Raw genomic sequence first — 21,718 nt, 5'->3', positions numbered from 1 at the left:
AACATTTCATTAAAATTGTTTGTACTGAAGGGAGAAGAGCAAGTATATTTACTAGTTTTCAGAGTGCTGCAGGATGTCACATGTAGTCAAAATAAGTAATTAATAACAGGTTTTATTAAATATTTGATAAATTTGGTAGCCAGTCATGTACTTTATCACATTTTTACATTAACTGTCAGAGACTATGCTTGCAGGAAAGAATAGTTCTGTAACTTGTAGCAGAGGTGATAGTTATAAGGGTTTCTATTTTGATTTTCTGTAGTATTTTCCTTTTGACTGTGAAACTGTTATAGTGCCTAAAATTGAATGACACTATAATGAATCCTTTAAAAAAAGTCACTAGAACACAATATATTTTACACTTATGCTGTAAGAGTTATTGCTGTAATAGTCCACCTACGCTGATTTCTGTGCTAGTCAAGTTTGTCAAGTGTCTTATGAAGTATATACATATTAGAATAGACGTATTACGTATATAGAAATAAACATCTGAAAAACACACAGGTTCATTTCTGTGGAATGCTGAATTACACCCAATACAGAACATTTAATCATCTGAAGTCAATGGGGCTTAAATATTTGTTTACAGTGAAGCATGTGCTCAACTGCCTTTACTGAATAATAATGCTTTCCTTAATTAGGACCTTTGGTCAGGGTGATTTCCTTAATCACAGTCTCATTTGTAGGTGGAGTAATAGGTACAGTGGATGCCAGATAAAGTGATATATGCTTTTAATTGAACTATGGTAGCTACCAGTGGTTTCAGAAGGTTCCATAATTCCCATGGAGTAGCAAGTGTTGCATTTTTAATAGTAATAGGTACAGCATTTTTTAAAATGTGCAGCTGAGGCGGCTAAGATTTATTTTTTGAATTAAAAAAAATGTCCAAAGTTTATAAAGTAAGGATCTCACAAGCTGCTTCAGAATTCACAAACAGCACTTAAAGATTATCAGCCTTGAAGTCAGTAACTAGACTTTCTTTCATGAGCATATTTCAGAATGGATGTTAATAGGATTGCATGAAAATGCTGGTTTTAGCTATGCCCTGCTTCCTTAAAATCCTCTTTTCTGAATATGTAATCTAGGCTAATTTTGAGACTGAAGGCAGCAGCTGCATCTACCATCACATTATTTACTTTTAACAGCAATATCTGTAGCTCGCATGTCGAGAGAAAGATCAGCACATTTAAAACCACATGACATACAGCAGTTTCATGGTAGCAAATAAAAGTCAGTTCAACAATAACCTATACAGTAAGGGATTTTTTTTTCATTTTCAATAAAGATATTTTTAAAATATACAAATAAAACATTCTACAGTAAAAGTTCTGTTAACTGGCATCTTACAAGCTGTCATGCTCTACTAGCAGGCGTGCCGGCTTGTAAGATAAAGTGAAACTGGAAGTGCCCACCATGGCACGTCTGGTTTCTCCGAGCCTCCACAGCCCTGGGCAAAGCAGCCTGCGCTGCTGAGCCCCCACAGCCCAGGGGCATAACAGGCTGCATGTGGCTGTGTGGGGCCCGCCTCCCTGTTCCATCCAAAGAGGCAAAGAAAGTCTTACGATAACAAATGAACAAAAGACTTGTAAGCACAGATATTTAAAGGCATTTAGGCATCTCTGTGCTCAGAATTGCAGAGCCTAAAGCCCCAACAATTGCACTTCATAGTATGTCACATGTGCATGAGCTCCAGAATCTCTCTAGACCACAAAGATGAAACCTGGGTGCTGACAATCTGATTGTCAACTGGGGCTGGTCCCCAGCCACAGCCAACAATCAGCTAATTGTCAAAATACCGTTTGTGGGGGTGGGCAGTGGTTCCTAAACTCTAGGGAATAGTAAAAACCTGCTCTGCTGGGTGGCACATGTAGTTTTATAGCTTCCAGCACACAGGGAACCCAGCATCCTGATGCCATGCTGCAGCCTGATGCCAAGGTCCCTGCACACAGCTGGGGCTGCCCAGCTGTGTGCCACCCATATTATATATGGGTTGTAGCTCTTTTACTGTATTATCATGCCTTAAATTGAATTGCATGTCCTTGGATTACTGTTTATGGTGCAATTAACCTGTTAATTGCATCTTACTTAAATGTAACATATATCAGGGGCCTAACAGATTTAGGAGCTAAAGTCTTATTTTTCCCAAGCCGACTTAGACTTGGTAAGCCCCGATCCTCAAAGGTCCTTAGCTGGCAGAGGGTCCACCTGCTAGCCCAGGGCTGCTTCAACCAGGCTCAGTGTGCTGCAGAGGGGTTGGCTTGGGCAAAAGGGTGTTCCAGTGCAGGACTAGCCGGCAGGCAGGCCCAGCACTAAAGCACCTTTGTGCCTCAGTCAGCTGGTCACCATCTAAACATGCGCTGCCCTGCACAAATAAACCCTGCTGAAGAGTTTATTAGTTTTGTGCATCCTAATAGAGGCACATGTTTAGATGCTGAGACATTTACTGTGTAGTTAATTAGTCAATTAACAGTAAACCTCTTGTGTAGACACCCTCTCAGGTGTTTCTACCACTGCTTCCTTTTCCATTAGCTCAGTGTTTAAGCTCTGCCTCAAGTGTGGGATCCCGCACAAATTAAGTTCTATTGCAGGGGTTGGCAATGTTTTTGGCCAGAGTGCCAAGAACACCCCAACCCTGACCCATGTATTGACTTGGCATGCCAGAGGCAGATAGCAGGGGAGCTGCAATGGACCCAATCCTTGTTGCTGGTGGTAGTGCACGTGCACCTCCAGGTGAACAGCAGGGGAGAAGCTAGAGTTGTGCTGCCCTGGCCTCTTCCCTGTCATACACCCTTAGGTGTGCATGTAGCCACTGCCACTGGAGGAAGTGTTGGGGCTCTGGACCTCAATGGAGATGTTTGCAGCCTGCCTGATGCAGCTGCCCAGAGTCTAAGCCAGCTTTGGCAGGCAGCCAGGAGGCTACAAGCAGCTGCACTGAGCTCTGGCCAGGTTCTGTGGTGGTGGCAGCTGCATACGTGCCTTGGGGCACACGGTCCTGAAGGGGCCTGAGGCAGCACAACCTGGCCTCTCCCCCATCATGTGCTCCAAGGCACATGTGTACCCACCACTGCCATGGAGCTCAGCTGGGGTGCTAGAGCCAGGTACAGCTGCTTTCATCCTGCCAGCTGCCTACCACAGCCAGCCCAGGCTCTGAGCAGCTGCAACAGGCAGCTGCAAGGCTGTAAACAGTTGCACCAGAGTCTGGAGCCTCAACACTAGCTCCATGGCAGCAGTGGCTGCTTGCACACCTTGGGGGAGTGGCTGGGGTTGCACTGCACCTGGCCATGTGCCCCAAGGTGTGCATGCAGGCACCACTGCCACAGAGCCCGGCCCCCAGCTCCAGAGCCCAGCACAGCTGTTTACAGCCTCCTGGCTGCCTGCCATAGCCAGCCTGGCCTCTGGGCAGCTGCTGCCTGCCACAGACCCCAGGCTGCTTGCAGCAGGGGTTGCAGGCTCTCCGCCACCTGCTGCAAGCAGCCCGGGTTCCATGGCCAGTGGCAGCTTCCCAGAGCTCAGGCTGGCTGTGGTGCTCCGAGCAAACTGGCCTTGTGTTACTGACCCCTTTTCTATTGTCTTCCTGAATGGACATGACCCACACCCTCCTGCTTTTGGGACACTATTCTAGGTGGGGATCAAGTTTTATCCTATGGAAATGGTTCCACTTCACTTTAATAATTAAATAAAGAAGTATTCAATGGGATAGGGACAGAAAACTAGGGCTATGGTCTACTCAGCTGTGTGCCCTAACCGTTAGGCTATAAAGTCATTCACATGCTTTCAGTGGCCTGTTGAATATTTAATTATTTATGTGGAGTGGAAGAACTTTGACAAGAGGCAATGAGAGAGCTTTCTCTTTCCTTCTTTCTTACTATCCAATTTTGTGTACAGTGCCTCCTGGATAAGGAATTAAACCTCAGTCTCCTACATCCTTGGTGGACATAATAACCTTCAGAAAAGATTTGGAGAGCTTTGGTGATTTGGACAGCTCCTGGTGGCTGCAGCAGGGAGCTGCAGCCGGACTCGGAGCTGGTAAGTAGGGGGTGGGGGCTGAAGGAGGGGGGAGGGGACCATGGGGGGACCCCTGCCAGCCCCCAGCCCTTGCCTGCTCCCCCAGCCCCGCCATGACTGCCCCACCCACCCCAGCTCCTGGTGCTTTAAAATAAAAACCCTGGCTCACTGGGTGCTGCTGGGTTAGGGGGTGATCACTGCTGCCCCCCACTTCCCCATGCTGCATGGGCAGCTTGGAACAAGCCCCCTGACTCCCCCAGCTTCCCCCAGGGGTGCCCCACCTGGCCCAGCTCTGGCCCTTTAAGAAGAAAAACCCCAGGACTCACTGCTCTTGTAGCAGCCTCAGGGCTTCAGGGGGCTTGTGCAGAGCCCCCCATACAGCATGAAGCAGTGGGTGGCAGTGGGGATCCCCCCTCCCCACCTGGCAGCACCCTCTGAGTCGGGGCTTTCTTTCCAAATGCCGGGCACTGGGGCGGGCAGGGCAGCCATTGCCATCTGGGAAAGTGGGCAGGGGATGGGCCTGGGTGATTCAGAGATTTGGCAGCAGTCGAATCTCCGAATCATATTCGGCCAAATCATTTCGGGACAGTGATTTGAATCACTGAATCGAATTGCTGTCCCCGAAACTGGCCAAATCCAGCGTGAATACTAGCTGCTTCACACAGGCCTAACTGGCATAAAACCAACACTGCTTGATTTTTTTTTCATGAGGGATAAAATAAAGAGAACTCACCTGATAAGAGCCAAAAACATGATTAAGCCAGTTGTTTTCAATCTGTGGTCCATGGAGCCCTGGGTTTCTGCAGATTATGTCTACAGATGATGTCCATGTAAATAACTATGACCAATAAAAAGTATGTGAATACCCACACTTACAATTCAAAGGGGCCCACACCACCATATGAAATTTTTTAGGGTTCTACAATTGGAAAAAGTTTGAAAACTATGCCTTTGCGAAGTGACAAGTATTCAATTCAGATTTGGATTTGGCTGATTTGGAGGGACAGTGATTCAATTCGGTGATTCAAGTCACTGTCCTGATTTGATTTGACTGATCCGGATTTGGAGATTCGGCCATAGACTATAATGGGGAAACACTAAAATACCTATAACTTTGTCATTTTTTGCATATTTGGATGAACACAGCAGGGATGGTAGCCCCATCTGAGGGCATGAAGCCTGCCAAGTTTCAAGGAGATACGTGTAGGGTTTTATGTAAAAGTGTCCCTCAAACTGTTGAAAGCAAAACTCATATTACTTGTGTGTATTAAGGGGTGTAGGTTGTAGTTGTGTTGGTTTAAGGAAATCAGAAGACAAGGTTCTTTGGGTCAATCTGATATCTTTTATTATATTTCTCCAACTATACAGTTGGTCTATCTTAGGAAGCTTTCGGGTTTAAAAACCTTTCATCAGGCTGAGGAGGCATCTGCAGTTGGTATGCACGCTCTTCCTGGATGGAATGAATAGTAAAGAAGCCAGAGGCTGGTATGCATGCAAGAAAGCCAGTCAGTTAAAATGTAAATAGAGGCATCAGGGGGTGAGAGACAGGCTGGGGCAGGAGTGGGGAAGAGAAGGGGAATGTATCAGGTAAAAGTCCCCTCTCCCCTGGAGAGGTACCTGGGGAGTCAGATGTCAGACAGGTTATAGTGTGTCTTAAATCCAGTGTCTATATTGAGTCCACAAGTTTTTGTATCAAGGAGGTTGATGAAGTGAAGTTCATAAGCTTGTCTGTGAAAACACACTGGACCCCTACATTGAAGCCATGTCCTTGGTCCACGTTGGCAGCAGCTGTGTTGGAGGAAATTGGCTGGTGGTTGGAGTGCTGGCACAGGAAAGTGGATCTCCCTATTCCAAGTCCCCCTGCCTCAGCCCTTCTGACTCTGTTCACCAGGATTCTCACAGGGATCGAAGGTTTTGCTGCTGCAGATGCTCCCCTTCACCCTCAGGTTACACATGCCCGCCAGCATGTGGACTATACTGGACCACAATGGAGCCAGCCATTTTTGATGCCCTCCTTCAGTGTTTCTCCGTCAGCCTGCATCAGCGCCTGCACCTCTGGTGAAAGCGGCTTGCCCCACCCAGGAACAGTGTGTCGTGGAAACACATGCAGCATACTTTTGGGTCAGGTCAGCAGAAGCTTTTATTCAAATGAAACTACAGCTGTAGGGGGGACTCCAAAGTGACATGGATTTCCCAAGCACTTGGAAGGGGTCCCCCCCCAAGAGCAAAATCAGGAGGCTTATATACTTTTTAACAGTCGCTTACAACTCATGTGATCATATAGTGGAACTAGCTAGAAAAGCAGCTATAAACATTACTTCATTACTTCTTTGCTATTATCAGGATGAGAACTATGGAGGAGACAAAGGGAGAAATAACACTCCCTGCCTGCACCTGGAAATCAGAGTTGTACATACTTTTTGTTATCTTCAAGGCTACGGTGAGCAAAGCAGTTGCAGAGGAGTTACAAAGAACAAACACTTTCCCTTATCTGTTCTACTAAAAGCCAGCAATTCTCCACAAAGCGGTTATGTCATCTTATAACTCAAATGATCAAAGTTTAAGGCATTTATTTTTTCTGATTCCAGCATTCCCCCCTTTGAGACTATTTAGTCTCACTTTAACCTTAAACTTCCATTCTCATGAGTCCCTCTATTTCATCATACAGTCTTTCATGTTTTCTTTCAATCTGCTCACACTTTTGTAACACCATTATTCTAGACTCTGCCGTGTGTTTTCTTGCCTTGCTAAAGCTTCTTCTGCTGGCTTTCACGCAGCAGAGGATCAGTTGCACTAAGACTTAAAACATTGTCAGAACTATCAAGACAAACAATATTCCATACAGGATTTTCTTGCCAAGGGCCCCAAAATCTGGGAGCCAGGAGGTTAGCCAAGACCACATTTCTTCTAGACCCCAGTCAGTATTTTCTGAGGCCACTTGATGTAGGACCCTTAACTGATTTCGAATTTTACGAATGTCGGTTTCTATTCGCATGTCCTGATTGACATAGACACAACAGGTGGAGTTTACTAAGGCACATACTCCTCCCTGGGATACCAATAGGTAATCTAGGGCTATGCGGTGTTGTATAGTTACTTGCGAGATCTGGGAGATCTCTTCTTGCAGAGCCTGAATTGCATCTGCAGTGGCATTTCCCATAGCTTCCATTGTGGCTGAAATGTTAATCATGGCTAGTTCCAATTCTCTTACTCCAAGTCATGGTATGAAGGTTCTCACAAATTGATGGAACCCTGTGTTTCTGGTAGCTAAGGGGTTAACCGCCCTTTTCATGTGATGGTTGACATTTTTTACTTGTTCCAGATATATTGCACTATGCATTTCGAAACCAGGGATAACACGTCCAAGAGTGCATGTCCCCACCCAATTCCAGGGCAAGATTTTATGAGCCCTGGTTCCGCAGAGCCAGTAAAGGCCTGGGGCAGAAAGGGTACTCAAATCTGAACAGGTGTTCTGCCTTATCCGGCAGTTTCGATTGACATGCATCGTATAGGACGGACCACGTTCGGCTGCTATCCTGCTGGACCGAGATATATCACAAGAAGTAAAATTGGAGTGAATGTAAAATTCCGATCTGTTTGCAATGAGAGCAACATGAGGTTCATTAGAGAAGTTGTAGACCGTGAATCCTGTACAATTTAGAGAGGGTACGTTACCCAACAGGATTCCACTTGTGCTATTAGGGCTATAGTCTAGAGTAGTTAGGCAATGAGGGTAGTGTCCTACAGGTGTGGCTTTATTATAAGCTCTGGTGTTGTTGGATCTGTAACAGAAAGGCGCCTCTACTCTTGGGGAGATCATCCAGTTAGCAGGGGTGGCCCTCCATTCCTTAGGAGCAGACCGATGGGCAGCTAACGAGTAGGGTCTAACGAAGCCGCCGTTTATTTTTCCCCATTGCTGGAGGGATATTGGTACTCCGATCATTGGGATTCCTTGGTGCAGGTGCACTGGGCTGTGAGAGCGTATCCAGAAGTCACTTTTATTTCCTACTTGAGTCACCGTAAGGGAGATCTGCAAGTACAGATTTTCCTCTCACCCCCCCTTGGGTGATACTAAGATACCCAAGTGTGATGTATAAATATATCAGTGCCATTTTAGAGACAGGAGGGACAAAGAATTTCAACAACAAACATACCAGCACCAGTAAGAAAAAGAACACTACCAGCCAAACCCAGGATGGCAGCCAAAGTCTTTCATTGTCCTCTGGGCTCAGGTTACCTAAAGGACTGATAATGTCGGCTCTTGGTCTTGAATGAGGTGGTGATCTTCCGAATGGGATAATTCACTTTCTTTGAGGCCAGAGATGATATCTTCGTTCTTCAACTGATGAATCCGGCTGGGCTGAGGTGTTGGGTTCAGGGGAGAGGTTACTAGCACTTGCACCCTGATGCTCCTCACTTGCCTGAGTGAGGTCCAGAGGGTCTTTGTCCTTGTCCTCAGGGAAAGATCCCAACCTTGGTTGGAATTCAGCTGCTTCGGGGTCCAATGGAGGTGATACCTTCTTGCAGTGTGAGGCGTGAGTACACGTTTGGTGACCTTGGCAACAAACAGCAGAATTAGTGGTCAGAAGTACCTGGAAAGGTTCTTTCCATCTCGGTTGAAGTGCGTTTTTCCATTGATAGACCTTTACGTAGATTCAATCCCCTGGTTTGAGGTTGTGACAGGGAACATCCGGTGGTTGAGGTGAGGTTTCTTGGACCTGTGAATGAACAGACCTGGCATACTTCATTAGTGCCTTGCAATAATTTAGTACAGTTTCATCAGTTAATTGTAGGTCTGTTTGGTGTGGGGCAACAGGTGGTGTATCTGGCAACCTCATGGGTCATGCCATGAGTATTTCATAAGGGGTTAGTTAATGTTTTCTGTTAACAGTGTTCCTAATGTGCATAAGAGCAATGGGCAGTGCATCAGGCCATTTGAGGCCTGTTTCAGCACAAATTTTCAAAATGCGCATTTTCAAGTCAGATTTTTTACATTCTACAGTACCACTTGATTGTGGATATTAACTACAGTGTAGGTGTTGCTGTATGTTGAGCGCTTGGCAGATGTTTTTTACTATCTGTTCTGTGAAATGGGTGCCTTGGTCACTATCTATTGTGAGGGGCATTCCAAATCTAGGGATGAATTCTTTGAGCAATTTCTTCGCTACAGTGATGGAATCAGCATGTATGCATGGGTAGGCTTCTACCCATCCAGAGAACACATTAATAATAACAAGAATGTACTCATAAGAACAGCACTTATGTAGCTGCACGAAATCAATTTGCAGATTTACAAACAGTCCCCATGGAGGGGGATGGGCTGCGGGTGTCGTTTTTACCCGTTGCCCAATGTTGTGAGCTAAACAGATGGGACAAGAGCTACAGTACTGTTGTGCCATGGAAGGAAAATTTGGGGCAAACCAATCTCTTTGTACTGTAGCAATCATCCCCCCTTTGCTCGTATGGGCCACAGAGTGGGTTAAATGAGCAAGATGTGGCAAAAGCTCTCTAGGCAACACCAGGTGGCCGTCCGGGGAGTGCCAGAGAGAGTTGGGGTGCAGTGAACATCCTGCACGCAGCCAGTCATTTAATTCCTTTTTTTGGGGCCTGATTTTGAAGAAGGGCCAGACTTGAAAGGCTAGCCAAAGGAGACTGGTCTGCTGAAAAACAAACAAGAACAGAGTTAGGAGCCTGTGGGCTAGGAAGGGCCATGTTTCTGGCAGAATGGTCTGCCAGATCATTTCCTCGTGTGACAGCATCAAAGGGTTTCTCATGAGCTTTGCATTTAACAATAGCAATAGCAGAAGGCAATTGAACAACTTTTAAGAGTGCTTTTACATAACAACCATGACTGATTTGGGTCCCTGATGAAGTGAGGAACCCTCTTTGTTTCCAGATTTGTCCAAAATCATGAACAACACCAAAAGCCTACTTAGAGTCAGTATAAATGGTTGTGGTTTGATTTTTTGCAAGAATGCAAGCACGTGTTAAAGCAATGAGTTCAGCAACTTGAGCAGAACGAGCTTGGGGTAAAGAATAGGCTTCCAAAACAGCATACTGAGTGCATACTGCATATCCCGGAACTAATTTGCCTACATCATGTCTAAGATAGGAACCATCAACAAACAAAACAAGGTCAGAGTTCAGGATACGAATGTCCTTGAGGTCAGTTCGAGGGGTTAACAATTGAGTTGTGACAGACAAGCAATCATGAGGCTCACTATCAGAGGCAATTGGCAGAAGTGATGCAAGATTCAGAATTGAACAGCGATTTAAGGTTACATTTGCAGCTGACAGTAGAAGTTTCTCATATTTAGTAAGACGGGAATTGGAAATGTGCTGAGTTTTGCCCTTGAGGAGAAGGGCCATCATAACATGTGGAACTACAACGGTTAAAGAGTGTCTCAAAACTAGAGAATCTGCCTTTTTAACCAACAAGGCAGCAGCTGCAACTGAATGGAGGCAAGGAGGAAGTCCCGCAGCTATGGGATCAAGGGCAGAGCTGTAATATGCAGTTGGGTGATGCTTTTCACCATGCAGCTGAGTGAGTACTCCTAAAGCGATTCCTTCCCGTTCATGACAGAACAAGGTAAAGGGTTCCTTATAATTAGGGAGTCCAAGAGCGGGAGCAACAGTGAGGGCTTGCTTAAGGGCCACAAACATTTGTTTGGCTTCAGGAGTCCAAGGGAGGGGTTCCGGGGTGGTATCATGAGTAAATGCTTGCAAGGGTTTTGCAAAAGCAGCATAAGCCAGGATCCACTGTCTACAATAACCTGTTGCACCTAAGAATCCCCTCATCTGTTTTCTAGTCATAGGTTTGGGAATGTTGAGGATAGCTTCAACTCTACTAGGGGAAAGGTGTCGTTCTCCTGCTGAGATATCATGCCCTAAATAATGTACTTTAGGCTTACAGAGCTGCAATTTAGATTTTGAGGCCTTGTGGCCTTTTTGAGCTAAAGCTGTGAGGAGTGTTAAAGTATCTTGCTTACAGGCCTCCAAAGTGGGTGAGGCTAATAACAGATTATCAACATACTGAACAAGGGTGGACCCCCTCTTTGAACATGATAGGATCCAAATCCTTTTTTAGGATCTGGGAAAACAGGGTGGGGGACTCTGTATATCCCTGAGGGACTCTTGTCCAGGTATATTGGGATCCCTGATAAGTAAATGCAAACGGATACTGGCTACCCTTATGAATAGGGATAGAGAAAAAAGCCAGAACAAAGGTCCACTACTGTGAAATAGGTAACATCTGAAGGGATACAGGAAAGAATAGTGGCAGGGTTAGGGACCACAGGGAAAGTGGGTAAAACAGCGGCATTTACAGCTTGAAGGTCTTGCACAAAGTGATAAGTATCTTTACCAGGTTTCTTGACAGGTAGGATAGGTGTGTTACAAGGGGAGCGTATTGGGACAATAATCCCTTGCTCAAGGAGTGAGGAAATGACAGGCTTGATCCCTTCCTCAGCTTCCTTTGAGATGGGGTACTGTGGGACACGAGGAAGTGGCTTGGCAGGATTCAAGGTGATATGCACTGGTTCAGCACTCAGCATGTGCCCCACTTCATTCGCATGGGTGGACCACAGCTGTGGAGGTACTCGTGCCAACAGTTCTTCTTGCAAGTAGGAAGTGTCAGGATCAGAGTACTCCTGGGTTAGCAAAGCCACAAGCTCGGTTTCCCTATGTTCCGGTACCTCAAGGTAAACACCATCTGGGCTACAATAAATCACGCATCCCAGTTTACACAACAAATCCTTTCCAAGAAGGTTAACAGGTGCACAGGGGCTAAGAAGAAAGGCATGATTTTCAGACAAAGGGCCAATAGAGATGGAGACAGGTTCAGAGACGGGATGTGGGATAGGTTGTCCGCGTATACCGACAGCATTTACAGTTTCAGGAGAATGAGGTAGGAAAGGAAACTCCGTAGCCTTTAGCGTGGGGTGGGATGCTCCGGTATTAACAAGACAGGAGACAGGTTTACCAGAAATAAGGCATTCATCAAACGGACCAGATTGGTCAGTAGCAAGCAAAGGAGCGATGATGTCACTGTCCCTCAGGCTGTCCTATTTAACACTGGGAAAATTGACAGGAAGAGGAGGTGGGGCTGGGTCTTTGGCCGGGATGGTTGGGGCATTCTGATTTCCAATGTCCTTCTTATTTGCAATAATGACATTGGTTTCCATAGCCTGGGTTTTGTGGGCCCGAGGATCTATCTCTTCCCCTGAATCTACCCGGGCCTCCCCTTCCGCGTCCTCATCCCCTTCCTCTACCTGGACCCTGCAACTGAGAAATCTGTAAGGCCATTAACTCGGCATTGTCTTTAGACCGTTCCAATTTGTTATGAAAATGGTTACCTGCAGCAAGGACTTCAGTCAAATCTTTAGTTTCCCAGCCAATAATTACTGTTTGAATTTTCTCAGCAATTTTAGGGTTAAGTCCCTGGATAAATGCTGCAACTATTGCTTGTTTAGCATTTCCGACCAGGTCATCCATTCCTGAATATCATTCAAATGCCTGTTTGAGGTGTTCCAAATAGTCACTGGGGTGTTCATTTTTGTTTTGTTTACAGGTATTTATTTTGGTCCAGTCTGCCTTTTTGGGGCAAATTGTGAGAACTGCCTGAACCAAAGCATTTCTCTTGTCTATAAAGTCTTGGCCAGTCCCTGGGTTTTGATCTGGCCAAGTACAGGCAGCGTACAGACACAGCATAGTTTCCTTGGGCAAAATGGATCACATGAGCTGATTAATGTCAGCCCATGTTGGATTATAACAATTTATAACAATCTGCAATTCTTCCTGAAATTTTTCTGGGTCTTCCCTGATTTTTGGGAATTTTTGAGTTAAATTGTAGAGATCACCTGGAGTCCAGGGTGCATGCACAGTTACTATATATTGTCCATCGGTGCCAATGCCTGGTATTTGTCTTAGGGGGTAAACTTGTGCAGCTCGGGATCTAAGATTGATGGGAGATCTTTCTGTGCCTATTCCCATTCTTCTAAATACACCTGTGGTGGGTTGTGACCCAGGAGTAAATTGCCACACTGGTGATGATTGAGTGGCAGATATGGTGGATGAGTCTGGACTATTAAGCTCCATGGATGAATTTACCAAAGGAGCTTCAGCTAATGGGTTACTAGCCTGGGCTTCAGCCTGACGGTGCACCGGTTGTTGCTGATTTGGGAGTCCCAGGAGAGCAGGGTTTGAACAGAAGTCAAGGATATCTTCTGCTGGCTCCGGCGGTGGGGGCGCCCCAGGTAATGCTGGATACATCGGAGCGGTGGCTGGCATGTAATTTGGGGGAGCAGCCAATTTCTCCCGAACAGCTTTTAACTGCTGTTTTAATTTTTCTTGAGAGTCTTTTAGACTTCTAGTTTGAGATTCTGTCTGCCTTTTGGACATCTCATCATACCAATAAAGGAACGTGTCCCACTGGTTTTGTGGTGTTTTGGAGCCACGAGACTCTAAAGCCCCTCTTAAGTGCACTATTTTAACCTGATCAAATGTTCCTTCCTGTGGAAAATGCTTCACGGGATCACCCTTAGTATACCAGTTCCACTTATCCAGGTACTTGCAAGCCTCGGGAGAATAGTGTGTGTACATAAAGTATGCCGGAGTCCCCTTAGGGGGGATAGGAACTTGTTTTCACTGACCTATTCCCATTTTCAGTCACACAGGGAGACGTAGGAGAGGCTTATTTACGATGTCCGGGCCGCTCAGTTCCTTGCCCCGCAGTTTTTCACCGCCCAGACAAAAGGCTTCTGACCCAACACCAGCTCATAAAATGGAAAGGGAAACACAAAAGGGATCCTTTCACTTCTGTTTTCGCAGAAGCTACTGGGACAAGGGGTTTGGAAAAGACAAAATCACTCTGAAGCCCTGTTCACTGGGTCATAAGGTTCCAGTTGGGCCCCCTTGCTTTCAAAACTGCCCTGTCAGGCAGAATTGGGATGGCTGAACCCAACCGTAGTCTCAGACCTGGTCAGTGGCTCATATTTCTAAATATACACACACACACACACACACACACACATTCATTCAGTCAGCCAGGCCTCCTCCCCCACACCGCCTTAGTTAATTAACTACAAGCCCGATGTGCTGTTGGATGAAGGTGCTTCAGACAGTTTCTCCCTGAATAAAACGTACGTTACCAGACACAAAATTGGATCCTTTACCAGACAGAAAATTTTAGCCGGCAGTAAGGTTCAGACTGACCTGTTTTAACAAGGTTCAGATCCAGTTACCACGGCCAAGTTGGGAGCCTATGGACAGTCCTTCTCCGAAACCCCAATAGAGATTTTGAATTAGGTCTCTTACCTCTCAAGTTTGGTGCCTCGGAGTTCGGGGGGGGGGGCAGTCGTGGTCCTCCTTCCTCAACACGTGTTCTGGATCCAAGTCACGGCACCAGGAATTGTCGTGGAAACACATGCAGCATACTTTTGGGTCAGGTCAGCAGAAACTTTTATTCAAATAAAACTACAGCTGTAGGGGGGACTCCAAAGTGACATGGATTTCCCAAACACTTAGAAGGGGTTCCTCCCCCCAAGAGCAAAATCAGGAGGCTTATATACTTTTTAACAGTCGCTTACAACTCATGTGATCATATAGTGAAACTAGCTAGAAAAGCAGCTATAAACATTACTTCATTACTTCTTTGCTATTATCAGGATGAGAACTATGGAGGAGACAAAGGGAGAAATAACACTCCCTGCCTGCACCTGGAAATCAGAGTTGTACATACTTTTTGCTAAGCAGTTGCAGAGGAGTTACAAAGAACAAACACTTTCCCTTATATGTTCTACTGTACAGAGCCAGCAATTCTCCACAAAGCGGTTATGCCATCTTATAACTCAAATGATCAAAGTTTAAGGCATTTATTTTTTCTGATTCCACAAGTGATCCCCTGGAACTTCTCCATTTGATTATCAGGCTCCTTCACTATGGGGATCACCTGGCTAAAGAGGGCATTGCCAGTGCTGATGCTCTTGGTGGCCTTAAGGAATGGCATGACGACCACCAAGATCTGGGAGATAGTATCCCACTCCATTTTGTTAAGGGGGCCGTTGATCCCATTCTCCTCAAGGAAAGCCATCTCATGGATTGCCTTCTGTTCCTTGACCAGGCTTTTGAGCACCAGGCATGTGGAGTTCCACTGAGTCTCCACATCCTGCATGATTTTGTGTTGTGGGAAGCTCAGCTCTGCCTGTTTGTCCTGCAACATTTTGCCACTCTTGATTCTCCGGTGGAAGTAGACCACCACCGTCCTGCATTTTGAAATGAGCTGGCTGGTAGTGGTAGTGACAGCACCATTACTGGGAGCTCTGTCCCTCTCCAAGGCATCTCTGACTATGAGGTGGAATGAGTATGCCACACAGCAGATGCTAAAAAAGTTTGCATCATGCACTGCCTTCATATTGGCCTTGTTGTCAGTGACCATGAACCTGCGAGTGAGCTCACGCTTCCCACCAAGCCACCTCTGCACCATGTGGTTCATGGCCACCATGATCTTCCTTGCTGTGTGGGACTCATTCATCACCTCTGCTTGAAGGAGAGCCCACCGATGCCCTGACTGATCGCACCAGTGCCCTGTGAGGGAGACATAGGCATGATCTCCACCCCAGCTGCTCCAGATGTCTGAGGTGAAGTGTAAGGCAACCTGTGGCCCTGCCTTGTGCAGCTCCTCCCTCAAGTACTCCCTGCATGCCTCATACAAGGAGGGCACCACTGTCCTGCTAAAGGTGGTGCATGTGGACACTTGGTAGGCTGGGACCACAAGCACCATGAGCCACATGAACCCTGGACACTCAACAAAGGAGAAGGGCTGGCCATCCAGAGCAAGCATCTCCCCAGTGTTCTAAGTGATCTCACTTGCCTGGGGAACATGCCCCCCTTTGTCTCCACCTTTTCCCCCACTGGTGCAGGGTGGCCTGCTTCTGCTTCTCAGGGATGGGTGCTTTGGAGCAAGAGGAGGTCTTCTTTTTGGGCATGCTCCCACTGGTGCCAGGCTGAGAAGGAACAAGGGCAAGGGGGTGCTGCCTCCTGAGATGCAGGAGCATTGCCATGGTGATGAAGTGTTTCACCTCCTTGCCCTGGTTGATCTGCTTTTGGCAGTGCTGGCAGGTAGCATACCTGGGATCATCTGCCACCTCAAAATGATCCCACACTACCCTACCCACCCACTTCTGGGTTGAAGGCGGGGATCCTGCCTTCTCCTCCTCACCAGGCAGAGGCACAGCAACAGGAGGAGCTGAGCCACCTGCCCCCCACAATCTCCTCCAAAGTGCCTTCTGGAGAAGGAGACCTGCCTCTAGGGGAACTTTGAGGGGTGTGGAGCACAAACTCAGATTCCCACTCCTTCCCCAGAATTTCCTTAGCTATGGCACTCAGCTCCTCTGCTTCCAGATCCAGCTCCTCCTCTGGCACTGGAAGGCTCAGGATGGAAACTGAAATTGGGGTGGAAACTGTCATGCTGGTGCTGGTGGTTATTACTGTTGTTAGTAGAGGTGGTGCAGGTGCAGACACTGCTCCCACCTCCTTGCTCCCACTAGCAGCAGAAGACTCATTCCTGCCAGGAAAGAGGGTGTGTCTATGTTTGGGGCAGGGGGAACTTGCATCTCTCCCTCTGCCCCCTCTCCCTCCTCTGCCAGAAGACCTGGCACCTGCCTTTCCAGCACGCTTCATGATGTTTGGTGTGTGTGTCTGTAATGTATGTTGTTCTTTCCTGCACAGTGATGACACACTGTCAAGGAAAACACAGAAGAAGAAAGACTAGCTACCAAGATACTAGATAGCCAGCCAGAGCCTTTCAGACGCTGATGGTCCAAGAGAGAGACAGCTCACAAAAGGCACAGATCAGTTCACACACGGCTTTATATGTTGTTTCTATGTCCCTTCTCCAGAGCACTGTGATTGGAAGGGAGCTCGGGGAAAGATCAGTCATTGGCCAGCTATAGATGTCAATATTAGAGCAGTCTTTCCCCCCCCATCTCCCTCCCTCTTCTCAGTTTCTGTTTCCTGCAAGCCTGCCTTCTGAATCTGCAAATCTTTCTGAATCATTTCCGAATCAATTCAGATGCTTCTGATTTGATTTGGACCTTTTTAATGGGACCCCTGATTCAATTTGGATTTGGAGATTCAGCCGCCAAAATCAGACGGAATCTCCTTCAAATCGAATCAGCTACCAAAGCTTTGCACCTCCCTATTGAAAACTACTGATTTAGGTAACTCACCTGGGACCTGAGAGTCCCACTTTTAAGTACTTGCTGTAAAACAGACAATCTCAATGTCTCTTTTTGGAGATGTGCTAATTTATACAAAAATTAAATATTTATTGGGCCAGAGAGCTAGTGATTCCATAGCCTACATATTAGAGCAGGGGTTGTCAACTGGGGGTATTCATACCTCTGGGAGTACTTGGAAAGGTGCTAGGAGGTACACTCGAGTGGGTGGGGACGAAGTGCTGCCACCCCACGCTGTCACCTCCCAGGAGCAGGGCTGGCGGGGGGTCGAGGGCAATGGTTCCCCTCTGCAGGCTGCACAGTTGCTGCTCAGCCAGCCAGACTCAGGGGAGAGCTCGCACGCAGCAGCTGCCATTGCCATCCAACACCCTGCACTGCAGCCATGTGCAAGCCCCCCTGCCACCGCTTCCCCACTCCACATCTGGCTGCCACCACCAGAAGGAGTACACTCTTTTTAAAAAGTTGAAAACCCCTGTATTAGAGCCTTGAACTGGGGACTCCATACCCCAGATCGATAAAAGGATGAATATAAAATATATTGTGTTAAAGAACAGATCTACCAAAAATGTATCATGTTTAAGCTAGTTCTATTACTTCTCTCAGGAAGCATTTCTGATATTCCAGATATCTCCATAATAAAGGAAATGAAGCTTTTGTTTTCAACTAAATGGTAGTGTTGGAGTGATGTTGTAGCCATGATGGTCCAGGAATTATGTGAGAGGCAACAATTGTTGTGGGTGATATCTTTTATTGGCCTAACTGCACGATTGGGATAAATTTAGAAAAGCTTTCAAATGCTTTGTATTTGAAAGCATATCCCAACCAGGCAGTTGGGTCAATAAAAGATATCACCCACAATAATCCTTGACAACTGTAAATATTAATTTTGCTATATTTGAGATGTACTGCCTTGTGTGGAAAAGTAAAATTGAAGAATCTTATCTAGGAATGTGATAAAGCAAATGTGAATTAGAAACTTATCAAATACCTCTAAGGATAAGGAAGATGTTTGTTGCCAGAACAAATTACATGTTGTCCTGCAATTAGCACAATAATTGTTTCTTCAATTTCCACAGCAATGTATAGTAGTTTTACCCCTGAGAATGATAGTGCAGTGGTAAGATAAGCTTGAAAATGAAATGGAAAATGTACAGCAGCAGTAGCTTCTCAGCCTTCTGTATTATACTAAATAAAATGAGTCAGTGGAGATGAAAGTGAAATGTTTCACCAAGCTATATTTAAGCAAACATGTATTTTGTGACTGTTAATATTTTCATTGTTTTGGGGACAAACCAAATCCGATCTCCATAGGAATGGAGGGTAGCCTGGTAACAAAAGCAGTATTTTCAACAGAAACCTAGTTTGATATGACACCTGGTGATCTGGAATATGAGAAAAGAGCTAGGGGCCACCCATCTCCCTCAGAACATAGCACTGGCCTTTATGCATGCTCAGGAAAAATCTCTTTCCTATAGCTGTGAACCAGCCCCATCATTTAATGCTAAAGTAATACATATCTTCCAAAAAGCACAAGAAGGGTGTAAACCTGGTTGTGCCCTCAGTTCCCTTGAACTGTCTACAAACCCTGTCTACAAAGTTTTAACCATTGCTTCAGGTTTACCAGTGCTGACAATATTGGGAACCCTAGTGTAAGTGTGTTGCTAGCTGCTAAAGATGCACAAACATTGCATTGAAGAGACCTGCTCTGAGCAGAGTGAGAGTATGTGGTGCCACAGACACGAACAGCTTGTTACATCATTCCAAATACCACTGGAGCTAATCCAGCATTAGCAACAGCAAGGGATTTTCTGCAAAAAAATTAACTTCCCAATGTAGACATATCTTCAGGATGTCCCCATTGCTCACCACAGCCGTAGCCCACACCCCCACTGCTCTCTGCAGCTGCAGCCCCCACCATTCCCTGCCCTGTGGCTGCAGCCCCCACTGCTTAGTGTGGCTGCAGCCCCTACTACTTGATGCACTGCTCCCCATGGATGCGGCCCCTGTGACTCCCTGCACCCCTGCTGCAGCCCCCACCACTCCCTGCTGCCATGATCATGCCTCCCACTGCTCCCCATGCTGCTTCCTACAGTCCCCACTGCTGCCCACACCCCTCTTGCTGCCATTGCTTTCCTCCACCCCCCTGCTGGCTGCTTCCTGCTCCGGCTTCAGCCTGGCTTGGCAAGCACCACAGAGCTCCTGGTTGCTGGGTGATTCACAGCAGTTTCCCCCACTCTCTCTGTCCAATCGTATCTTACTTTTAACTTGGGCACAGGGATATGGGGAACAGCTCTAGGGTCTTGATGTCAGAAGTCACAGCGGCTTCTGGGTGGGGGCTGGGGTGGGGTGGAGCCAGGCTGACCTTGCTGCTCAGCCACTGAGTCCTGTCTTAGTCTCCCCCTGGGTCCTACTGCAGCTGGCTGCCTGTCATCTTTGACAGGCAGCCAGGGGCAGATAAAATTAATTTTCTAAAATGTGTAGGGGCCCCGGGGCTGGATAGAATGGCTTGGCAGGCTGGACCTAACCCACAGGTTGTATTTTGCCTGCCCCTGAGCTAAACTGTTCTCAGCGGTGACAGATGACAGAACAAGGAGTAATGGCCTCAAGTTGTAGCAAGGGAGGTTTAGGTTGAATATTAGGAAAACCTTTTTCACTAGGAGGGTGGTGAAGCACTGGAATGGGTCACCTACAGAGGTGGTGAAATCTCCATCCTTGGAGATTTTTAAGGTCCAGCTTGACAGAGTCCTGGCTGGAATGATCTAGTTGGGGATGGTCCTGCTTTGAGCAGGGGGTTTGACTAGATGACCTCCTGATGTCCTTTACAGCCTTAATTTTCTATGTTTTCTATGATTCTATGTGCAGCATAATACTACTTAAATAGATACATTTACTCTGTGGAAATTTTAAATCCTTTGTTTTTGTGAACTTTGTGTTCATGTGAATTTCAAATAGTGTATTAGGAGAGAAATGCCTGGCGATTAATCCATCATTCTCAGAATTTAGCACCAGAATATTTTGTCAATATAGGATCCCAAAAGAAAATGGAAATAGCTCCATTTTGTTAACAGAGACAATAACTGAGTTTTGGCAGCTAAGCAAGCAATAATTGCCCATGTTAACACTTATGTTTTGGGAAGCTCTAGTGACATCCACTTAACCTACATGAAAAAGTTTTGCTCACATAATTGTGTTGGCTAGAGGTATAACCCCCCCCCCCATTGTATGGTGGGAAACCCCCTGGTAGGTACAAAGCTATGCCACCAAAAGAGAGCATCTGTCAGTTTCGTTTGTCTTATTTACATTGAAATTCAGCAAGTCATTATTTTGAGTTACTGAGCAATCACATTGTTCCTTCACAGGTATTAGGGAGTGCAAGGTGGAGTTGAAGGAAGGAACAATGGAAGGACAGAAGATACCTTTGTGCTTCCGTGTTTAAGTAAACGTGACCACCAGCATGTTCTCTTCAAGGGAGAAGTATCTTCTGTCCTAGCATTTCTCTGTGGTGCAGCACTGTGATGGCAGCCTTTCTCTAGACCCTTGCTTCAGCATTTAGTAGCGAGGCTTCTGTCTGCCTTTTTGTGAGTATAGAATTCCAGCCCAGCCATTGTGCACTGTAATCAGAGCCTTGCTCTAGCCTATATATCAACCAAGAAGAGCAGGAGTAGGTAAACCCCCCAGTTGAGGGATTTTTAAAGGGAAATGCTGATGGAATGCTAAACCATTAAATAGCATTGTACACTTATAGATATGCAATTAAAGCTACTTAAGGCATTTACTTTTACAAATATTTAGATGAGTAATTGTTGCTTGTTGGGTGTTGCAACTGCAGGACAGGACATTGCAGTTGTACTGAAGGGGTGTAGGTTTGTATATTTGTAATTGTTTTGTAGTTGTTGTTTGTTGTGTGGTTAGAAATCATGTTCAATTTGTTCAAGAGCAGGACCCCTAAGACCGGGGTGGGAAAACAGGAGGTCACATGGGCAAAAAGCAAGGATGTCCCCTCCCTCCATAAGGAAATCTTGAAGGGTGGGCTCAGCCCATGGAAGGAGAATGTCTGCGTCCCAGGCTTCTCCACTGGTGATCTGGAGAAGCAACTTGAAAATGATCACCTCTGTGAAAAACCCTCGGCCCAGAAGTGGCACAGTGCTTTAATGTAGCTACTGTGGCATGCAGTACAAACTGCAACTCGAGAAAATTTTGAAAAAGCTTCTGAAATTGAAGACCTGAGTTTTGTAGATCACCTGCTTAATTAGATACAAGCAACAAAACTGTAAAAGGGCTATACCAAAATTTAGAGACAAAAAATGAGAACCTGCACAAAATTAACAAAACCCTGACCCAGCAATCAGAGGCCTTGGGTCAGGAGAAGGCCCGCCGAGAGGCTTTGCAGAGTCTACTCAAAATTATGGCAAAGGATTCAGCCAAGAAGGGTGCAAAAGTGAACCACAGTCCCTGTATTGCCACTATTAATAGATTGA

At 46.2% G+C, this 21,718-nt stretch overlaps 1 protein-coding gene across 5 annotated transcripts in view; it reads left to right on the top strand.

The window, feature by feature from the left end:
- SH3GL2 (SH3 domain containing GRB2 like 2, endophilin A1) overlaps positions 1-21,718 on the top strand; it is a 266,462-nt gene that overhangs the window by 168,389 nt on the left and 76,355 nt on the right. The window contains exon 2 of one of the 5 annotated variants that reach the window (XM_019483683.2): positions 20,600-20,818. The exons of the other annotated variants lie outside the window; for them this stretch is intronic. The gene's annotated coding sequence lies outside the window, so the exon portion shown is untranslated. The remainder of the gene's footprint in view (positions 1-20,599; positions 20,819-21,718) is intronic. 5 annotated transcript variants of the gene reach the window in all.

Source organism: Alligator mississippiensis, chromosome 3, assembly GCF_030867095.1.
Source record: "Alligator mississippiensis isolate rAllMis1 chromosome 3, rAllMis1, whole genome shotgun sequence".
Taxonomy (NCBI): domain Eukaryota; kingdom Metazoa; phylum Chordata; order Crocodylia; family Alligatoridae; genus Alligator; species Alligator mississippiensis.
This window is presented reverse-complemented; position numbering and strand designations above follow the sequence as displayed.